We start from the raw sequence: 10,425 nt of genomic DNA on the forward strand, positions 1-10,425 counted from the left end.
AGAAGCTGTTTATGACTGGAAGTCAGAGCTGGAAGGAACCTTGAGACCACCGCTCACCTTACAAATGTAGAATGTGGATGAGGAGCCGGGCGTGGTGGCGCACCCTTGTAATCCCCGCGCTTGGGAGGCAGAGACAGGAGGATCGCGCAGGTTCGAAGCCAGCCGCGCGCGCTGGCTTAGGAGACCCTGTTTCCAAATAAAAATATAAAAATGGGTCTGGGAGTGTAGCCCGGAGGTAGAAGGGCTTCCGGGAACCCCAGTACCACCAAGAAATAAAAAAATAAAAAAACAAATGTGGACAAGTAGGAGGAGGTAACCTGCCAAGTTGGTAGAAGAGCAGAGACTGGATTCTGGGTCAGCATAATTATATGTAAAAGCAACAGACATACATGGGTGTTGGAGGCACTGAGATAGCTCCCACCGTAGCCCAGGAGGACTTTGCAGAATCATGCTGGTGGGACACTTAGCTGGAGGCTATGGCAACCTAGATACTGCAGGAGCCCTAGGCAGCTCCTGTCGATCCTGTTGATGTCGGTAATGAAAAGGCACAAGGAGTATCTAACCTCACATTCTCCTTACCTATAACCCTGCCCGCCCCTCAGCACCCAGAAGGTCGTCTGGACTGGATGAGATGCAAGCCATTCTGGAAGCCAGGGCAATGGGCGTTACGGTCTCTGAATTACAGCCCTGTACTTGTTTGCGTGGCTTGGACCCGCTCTGGCTAGGTTTTCTCTCTTGAATCCCAAGTTCCGCATGTTTCCGGAGAGGTGATGGATGGTGGTGAGACCTGATACCACAGCAGTGTGGGGTGATGTGGGGTGGCTTCTCCCAGATCATCTGGGCTTTCCTTTGGCACAAGCCAGCTAGCAACCAGCATATGGCGGACATGGTTCTGACCACTTCGCACACTCACACGGTCCCGGGTCATTCTCACAACAGTATGTGGGAAATGGAGGAAACGGCAGTTTGGAGAAGCTAGTCAATTTCTCTGAAGGTATATTATATATATATTTTTTTAATGAACAGACATTAATGCCAAGATCTTGCATGAATGTCCACAGGGCAGCAGAGTGACATTGAAAGACACATCTCAGTGGACTAGGACCCGATGCATGGGGTCCATGCCTGGCTTGAATACTGAAACACGACCTCTGCATTCGGTTCTTCCTTTCCCACAAAGTGGCAAACTATCTGCTCTCACCTGTGTTTTGTAGGAATGGCATAAAAATCACACCTTTAAAAATGTGGAGTGTACCAGGTTCAATCCCTCAGAAACGTGATGTTGACACGTCCTAGGTTCCACTCGTAAGCTAAGTTGATGGCCCATCTTTTTTGAGGCACACCTTGTGAAGAGTACAAAGTACCACGTCTCAGAGTGCATACGGCGTTAGCATTGTGAGTGTGAGAACTTGATGATCTTGTGTGTAGTAAGGAGGCTGCTGGAACTTGGGGTCTCCGTAATCTGAGGGTGATGTATGGCACCGCCAGGAGGCAGCACCAAAGGCAGATCAGGAGTTGGGGGGATGGCAAGACCCTGGAGGGTGAGGGACTTTGCAGGGTGGTGGTGAAGAAGTAAGGCTTAAAGGGCGACACGTCAGTAAAGGTCTTTGTGTTCACGACTCAAAAAGTGCCCAACTTTTTTTTTTTTTTGCTGAATTAAATCAAATCTCATATGAAGAAAGAAAACAGAATTAGATTTTAGCATGTGATATGGTTATTTAGGAAGAACTCTAAACTGGCAAGATTCATTAGAGTGAGTAGCCGGGCATGGTGGCGCACGCTTGTAATCCCAGTGCTTGGGAGGCTGAGACAGGGGGATCGCGCAGGTTCGAAGCCAGCCTCAGCTACTTAGTGAGGCTCTCAGCAACTTAGTGAGACCCTGTTTCCAAATAAAATAGAAAATAGGGCTGGGAGTGTAGCCCAGAGGTAGAAAGCCCCTAGGTTTCATTCCCAGCACCAATAAATAAATAAATAAAACATAGCGTAGGTTACTATTGGGGAAAGGCCCACTTTTTTCTCACAGTTATTACAAATAGGATAAACACCTACCTAGGGAGCTCTGGCCAGGTGTTTTCCTCCTGATGATAGAAGAACGCACTAGATAATTGTTTATCCTGCTCTCCAAAATTCAGCTCCCAGGCACTGTGTTGGCCCAGCTGAGGTAAGATGCTGCCACCTAGTGGTTGCTGCTCTCATGTTCAATAATAGCCAGTTGTCTAGACACTGACCTAGGAAACCCACTATAATGTGTTCTTTGCCCTGGGACAAAAGAGACCCAAATAATAAAGCCAAATGGAAAATGCGGTCAACATTAAATTGTGTCTTGAATTAAAATATTCTTTTGAGAAGAATTCAGAAGCATAGGCTGTACAGCATTTATTTTTTATTTTATTTTTTGGTGGTACTGGGGGTAGAACCCAGAGGCTTTCTTCCTCCAGGCTACACTCCCAAATCTATTTTTTATTTTATTTGGAAACAGGGTCTCACTAAGTTGCTGAGAGCCTCACTCAGTAGCTGAGGCTGGCTTCGAACCCGCGCGATCCTCCTGTCTCAGCCTCCCAGGTGCGGGGATTACAAGCGTGCGCCACCGCGCCCGGCTATGTTCAGCATTTAAATGTGAGACTCTAGGGTTTGCTACAGCCTCCTGCGTGGACAGTGTAGAGGGAATATGCAGGCGGCATGTTCTGTGCGCTTTTAATGGACAGAATTGGTCTAAGTGTTAAAGATCTAGGCACAAATCAATTTTCTAACATTCATCACTGCCCATGGCAGGCAGGTATTTTCTGTCTTTGGAAATACCAGAAGACCCAGGCCAAAAGCTGAAGAAGACATCAAACTATCAAAATGGTTTATTGTAACAGACAATCTGTATATTTCTTTTCTTTTTCTTTTTCTTTTCTTTTTTTTTTTTTTTTTTGCAGTACTGGGCATGGAACCCAGGGGCATTCGACCTCTGAGCTATACCCTCTGCCCTATTTTTTATTCTTTATTTTGAAACAGGGTCTCACTGAGTTGCAGAGGGCCTCACTAAGTAGCTGAGGCTGTCCGTGAACCGCGATCCTCCGGTCTCAGCCTCCCAAATTCTGGGATTACACGCATGCGCCACCGCGCCCGGCTGTATATTTCTTTATCATATTCGACTCTGATTTCCTTGAAGGTGGGTTTCTTAAGTGTGTTCTATGGTTAGCATAGTGGTTACCTAGTAGATACAGAGGTCTTTTGCTGAATGAATGAATGAATGAATGAATGAATGAATGGAGAGATGGTTCAATAAATGAATGAGTGAATGGACATACTCACTCACACCTTCCATGGAGGATGAAAACCAGCTCAAATAAAAGTCAGATAAGTAGAAAAAGAAAACAACAACAACAAAAAAGAGACCAGCACAGACATATTAGAAGCTGTCCTGGAACCCACAGCTAAGCCGTGTTATTCTGCTGAATAATTCATACCCCAAACCAACCTGAGCTAAGGTTACTGAGACCACAAGAGAATGAGACAAAGCAAGGCCACTTCATAATTTTGTCTAAGAGCAGACAAAACTAAGGGTGCCGTGCCACCCACAGAATGCCAAGCACCCCTTCTCTCAGCCAAAGGGGCGGCGGCTTCTCCTTTACCAATTCCAGCTTGTCCTCAGCTCATCTCCTTTCTGCAGAGATTTATAGACACACCCAACCACAGAACTGCCCCTGCCGTCTGATACCACCCAGCTGCGAGGTCCCCGTTCCCCAGACCTTCCCCCAAATCACCAACCAAAGTGCAAACCCTATCAGGCCCAGTTCCTTCTAACACCCTTTGTACGGAACACCCCACGGGCTCTCTTGGTGTATGTTCTCTCTTGCTGCGGTGAGTAATAAGTCTAACTTACGTAACATGCAGGGTTGCTCCTGATGGTTTGGGGCTAAAAGCCATTGACCAAAGAGGGAAGAGGTGTTCTTGTAACTCCGAGCACGATATGCATCCCGTAAGAATCCTAACTTGGTGAGGGTTGTATTAGGTACAGAACTCTTCTGGAAGCAGGGTCCTAATACCCACTAATAACTGCTGAGGCTTGGGCCAGGTCTATGCTAAGTTTTGCTTCATGTCATTCTCATAATCTTCTGGAGTAGGCACTATTATTACCACAGAGAGGCCTAGGAACCTCCCCAAGGCAAGACAGCTGGTGAGCAGTGAAGCCAGGAATCCACCTGGGCGTCTAACTCCAGAGTCCATGTTTCCATAAAAAGTGTGTTCAAGGTAGAAGGACAGACTGCGTGTGTCCTGGTGGGAGGTAGAAAGGGATGGACTGAGGCACAGAGATGAGGAAGACTGAACCCTTCAACCCAACAAGCGTGTTGTCTTATACGAGGCAGAGGCATGTACCCAGTCCCTTCCCTCCATGTACCCCTCAGAGCTGGACTTGGTTCCCTTAAGGCTGACCCCACCACCACCACACCCACACCCCTTCCAGGACAGGTGCAGTACTCAGGGTGAGACATTTGTGTGGCGTTGACTCTGTTTCCCTGAGTTTTATTTTTATTTTATTTTATTGGTGGCACTGGGGTTCCTGGAAGCCCTTCTACCTCCAGGCTACACTCCCAGACCTATTTTTACATTTTTATTTGGAAACAGTGTCTCCTAAGCCAGCGCACACGGCTGGCTTTGAACCTGCGCGATCCTCCTGTCTCTGCCTCCCAAGCGCGGGGATTACAAGGGTGCGCCACCACGCCCGGCCTACCCTGAGTTTTAATGATAAAAAGGATGTTCCAACCTGCCTTTGCCCATAGCTCGCACTTCTAATTTTCCCAAAGCCTGATGTGTCACAGATGTGCGTGGCCAGGGGATGGACCATCCTTCACCTAAGAACACCCAGGAATTTTGCCATTCCACATCACTTGCGGGGGGGTCTTCCCTCCTTCCCTAGGACAGGCAAAATCCCTTCACCCCAGGCTCTTGGACGAGCTTCCTTTTGACAAACTTGTCAGTCCTACAGCCATTCAGTATGTCCTTCCTGCCAGACTTGCAGTTCCACGACAGCTGGGGCCACGTTTGACGAGTTCAGATGCCGTCTAGAAAAATCTAGCTGTGCTCTACCAGGTCGTTTTTTTCTGAAAAGAGTCTGGGTGGTCGGTCTTTTGTTAATTTTACCTCCCCATGGCAGTGAGTTATCCGAGGTCACACTGAGTTAAACGACAGAGCCAGAAATAAAATTCAGGTGAGCTGGTTCCCAGGATTTGGTGCTTGATTTTTTTTTTTTTTTTCTGGTCTGGGGATGGAACTCAGGGGTATTCGACCTCCAAGCTACACCCCCTGCCCTATTTTATTCTTTATTTGAAACAGGGTCTCACTAAGATGTGGAGAGTCTCACTAAGTAGCTGAGGCTGTCTGCGAACCCCGACTCTAGTCTCAGCCTCCGGAATGCTGGGATTACAAGTGTGCGCCACCACTCCCGGCTGTGCTTGATCTTCTTAAAGGAACCAGAGGAAAAGTGTCTCAAGGCTGAGAGTGTTCATCAAATGCAGGTCTAGAGCTGGGCACAGTGGAGCACACCTGTGGTCCCAGCTACTTGGGAGGCTGAGACGGGAAGGTCACTTGAACTCAGGAGTTTGCAGCCAGTCTGGTCAATATGGTGAGACTCCTGCCTCTAAACTAATGAATTGCATACATAAACAAAAACTCTGGAGGCTTATAATACCTGAAGCTTCTATATGCTATCTATGAGACATGATAGCCTAATGAGCCTTTCAGGAAAAGGTATTTGATAGAGGAACAGAAACACACAAGAAGCATAAGTTGGATTCATAATCACTGTTGCAAAAATGATGTGACCGTATTCTGGACTGTGACTGTCCTCAACTAGAACACCACAGCGACGTCTGCATAAGCCACAGAGCAAGGTGCGGCCTCATGAACAACCCCTTGGGAGCGGGTGCAGCCAAGCTAAGAAGCTGCAGGAAACACTCAGTTCTTCGATCTCATGAGAAACCACTTAAAAATGAATCAGGCCAATGCTGGGTTCTTGGATATACAGCCACACAGCCAGAGACCTCCACGGAGAGCCAAGCACATGGCCTGCAGTGCTGGAGAAAGACAGCCGAGCACTCAGAGCTGAGAAAGGGATGACGTCATCGCAGAGCAGGAGACTCAGACCAGCTATGGCAAGGGCGTCACCGTCTGGGTGTTAGGTGTAACTAAGCCAGCTTTTTACCTGGGGTAAAGTTCAGTACAGGAGGGTACACGGGAAAGAGACCACACGAGTTCTCAGACCCCTGACTAGATCCAGAGACACGAGGAATCTACCTTTCAAAAAGTGGAGGTGAGAAAACTGAGCTTTGAACTAATGTCCTAGGTGTTTCGGGCTTGCCTCTCCCTGTGCCTACCGCCCACCCTAGCCACGCAGCCCCACGTTGTTTCCACTTCTTTGAAATGTTCATTTCTTCCATCGCGTCGCACCAAGCAACACCGTCCACTTCCTCACCGGGAAGTGAGGCAGGCTATCTGTTTCACCGAAACTCTTTCTGTACCTACTGCAAAAGGGTAAGGATTGATAAAACCACTTTGCCCAAGTTTCTAATAACAAATATTTGGGGTTTTTTGTTTTGTTTTGTTTTGCTTTGCAGGGCATGGCGATGTTGCACCCGCAGTCCCAGATACTTGGCGGCTTGTCCAGAAGGATCCCTTGATCCCTGGAGCTGGAGATCAGCCCGAGCTACACCTGAGACCCTGTCTCCTCTTTTTGTAATACTGGGGGTTGAACCCAGGGTTTCACACTTGCTAGGAAAGCACTCTACTCCAGCCTGTCTTTTTTTCTTTTTTGTAGTACTGGAGATTAAACCCTGAGGTGGTTTACCAATGAGCTACATCTCCAGTCTGTACATTAATTAATTAGTTAGCTAATTAATTAATTTGAGATAGAGTATAGCCAAGTTGCCCAAGCAGGTCTTGAATTTAGGGTGCTCCTGCCTCGGCCTCCCAAACTGCTGGGATTATAGGTATGTGCCACCAGGGCTAGCTGGTCTCCTCCTCCCCTCCCTCCTCCTTCTAGATTGAACCAAGGGCCATTCTACCTGAGCTCCAACCCCAGCACTTTTTATTTTGAATCAGTTGATGTGGCTGTTTTTTTTTTTTTAAACGATCCTTGTCTCCACCTCTTAAAAAAGTAAAAAGACTCTATTGATAATGATTTTGTTTTTCTTTCTTTGCTAGTTTTCATTACCTTTTATTTTTCTCTTTTACAAGTACAGAATGTAAAATTTCATCTAGAAATTGACTTTTTGTTTTAAACCAAAGAAAATATTTATTTATTTATTTTTATTTTTTGCGGTTCTGGGGATGGATCCCAGAGGCATTTGACCTCCGAGCTATAACCCCTGCCCAATTTTTTATTCTTTAATTTGAAACAGGGTTTCACTGAGTTGCGGAGGGCCTCACTAAGTAGCTGAGGCTGTCTGTGAACCGCGATCCTCTGGTCTCAGCCTCCCGAGTGCTGGGATTATAAGCATGCGCCACCATTCCCGGCTGAAAATATTTATTTAAAAGTAAACAAAAAGTCTCTCCCCAAAGAGAGAGGAAAATTCAGCAACCCAAAGCCCCCACTGGGGCAACTGTGAGACTGTTCCTAGCAAGCTGGCAGGTGACTCCAATAACCTGAGTGACTGGGAACGAGATTTGTAAAGATGTCCCACTGATCATCAAACAAGCCTCCATCAAATGTCCATCACAGTGAGACTTAATAATTCCTTCAACGTTTAGACATGCTGAGACGTGATTTTAGACAGTGGGAAACTTGACTTGTGCCCACAGGTCAGCCTTACTCAGCCTGTCTGTAATGTCTCTCAGCTCTAAGGGTATTAGAATATCCTTTGAGGTCTTCTTTTTTTGCCAAGAGAAGCTTAGAGGTTAAATGGAATGTTTAACTCATCACATCATTAAGAATGAGGCAGTGAGACACACGGGAATGGCTGGCGGTTGGAAGGACTGCAGGAAGCGCGCTCCTTGGGTGAAAGGAGCGACCCCCAGAACTGCTCCTCTGAGCTGGGGGTACCCGGGGTAAAGACGCTGCAGGTTCCTGGTCTTGATCTGTCTGGGAATTCTCAACAGGAGAGAGCAAATTATTTTCTCTGCTGGCTATTGCTCATCTGTTGCTTGTGATGATTGGAACTAGTAACAAGAGCTCGCCCATCTGTAAGCGGGGTACATAAGAGCCTACTACTACGAAGGCTCCCAAAGTGGGTAATACCGCCCCCTTGTTGGGTGCGGGGATGAAATATAGATTCATACAAGAAAGCCAATTTGTCACTGCATGACGATCTCTGTTTTTAAAATGTATTCTTTCTAAATATTCATAAACTGTTAAATCACTGAAAGAAGGTCAATTTCCAGGGGCTGCTGAACGAGTTTTCTTTCTTTCTTTTTTTTTTTTTTTCTGAAAGGAGGCGGGGGAGAGTAAGCCATGTGACACTGGGAACCCCTGAACAGGCAATAAACTCCGCGAGAGTCCATTAAATTTGAGCTGGAAATTTAGGATTAAATAAAGCAAGCTGGAGATGAGAAATCACAGAAACAAATATATGGTATACACATACGACCAAGACCTGCTACAGAATGCTTTAATCACCAAATGTAAAAACAACAGAGTCACGTATTAAAAATGGCTCCAAGTTCTCCATCACCATCACCACCACCAGTCTAGACATGAAATGTACGCTAATACAAAAGCTTCCTGAGCATTAACATGAAATTGTTTTTTATGAACACATTTCTGTTCACCCTGAGGCAGGTATCACCAAAGTGAAAAAGAAGTCACAAGCAGTTGGAATTTATTCAAAGCAGAATTTTAAGAGCTATTTGTCATTAATCTGGAATGTCTTCTCTTCACTCTCCCCGCCCATGGGGTGACGGCTGGAGGAGACGGTGACAAACAGGGTGAGTCCAGCCAGATTAGCACAGACCTTACGGTGATCAGCCCGACTTACAGACCAAAGACACAAAATTGTACCATCCATGAACTCTAGCGGATTTTAAAATACTTATCACAATCAGGACTTTCTTATAAAAGGGGAGTTGGCAGCACATTCTCAGACGAGCACACAGCATGGTATTTTCTTACAGCGCCTACTGCGGTGGACCCTCCTCACCTCATATAAAACCACGAGGTAGGCTCAGAGTTCCCGCAGATACTCTTGTAACTACTTAACTCAGGGCTCTTAAATCACCTTGGAGATAAGATCTACACACGGCTAAGTGAAAAACAACACAAACCCTGCAAGTTATTCCACTCAGGTGCTGAGAGGGGTATGCATGTTGAAGGAGGGACTATTTCAGGATTTTAAGTATGTAAATAAATAAGTAAATAAATGGAACAAACCTTCAAAATGTGAATTTCTAACATCTCAAGCTTGTGTGTGTGTGTGTGTGTGTGTGTGTGTGTGTGTGTGTGTGTGAGAGAGAGTTAGTCTAGAGCCAAGGTGTGCTGTCGCCCCACTGATTTCCATGATAATCCCTGCATGTTTTTTAAAATGTGTTCTTTCTAAATATTTACAGCGCTTCATCTAAACCAGTGTGAATCTGCACATCTGTGTCAGGAAATCTTCATTGCCGTGTTGTGTCAAAGTATTGTGTATGCAATTTCCTGTGCACTACTTATATTCTTTACACTGCACAATTATGTATTTTCTGGGCTATAATAAAAATCTGCTGACATAATCAAAGAATTGCCATCCCTAATCCTTTTTCATAGTCTAGTTTTGTTATTTCTAGATGCCTATCCAACTCAAATGATTGAAGAGAACATCATAGGCATGGATATTTACTGGAAGTTAAATTGTGTTCACTAGCTCTCAGACAAAACCGGGTGAAGATAATGGAGAGAGTATTCCATGATACGAAATTAGAAAAATGTTTTCCTGGAAAGGCTTTTGAGTGCTCTCTTTTTCAGGGATAATCATGGAAAGATCAATGCTGGGAAGACTCTTAACAATCATAGGGTTGCTTCCTCATCCTATACTCAAACTGCACAGCAAACTGTAGAACTGCTGTCCAGCTTCTGCTGTAACACCTACCGGTGGGAAGCCAATCCAACGTTACTTCCTTACAACAGGATGGCAAAACAGATGAAACTGGTAAACAAACTTCCCCTAAACACAATTACATTCAAAAGAGTCCAGATGTAATCCATTGCCACTCAAAAGGACAAACCAGATTTGTACCAAGCATCACCCCCGGCTTTCTGCAATCATTCGAAATGGAGAGACACCAGTTATAAACGTGAATTTTAGCGATCATTGTTGAACAGCTGTATGTTACAGGAAACACACACTTGAGAGGAGATCACCATGGGAACTTTAAGACAGAGGGGAAAATCAATGTTTTACACAATAAATAAAAGTAGCACTTTGAAGACAGCAAGTCTTGATTCAAGAATTCAAGAGGTGGGCGGTCTAT

This window comes from Muscardinus avellanarius, assembly GCF_963383645.1.
Source record: "Muscardinus avellanarius genome assembly, chromosome: 11".
NCBI classification, from domain to species: Eukaryota; Metazoa; Chordata; class Mammalia; order Rodentia; family Gliridae; genus Muscardinus; species Muscardinus avellanarius.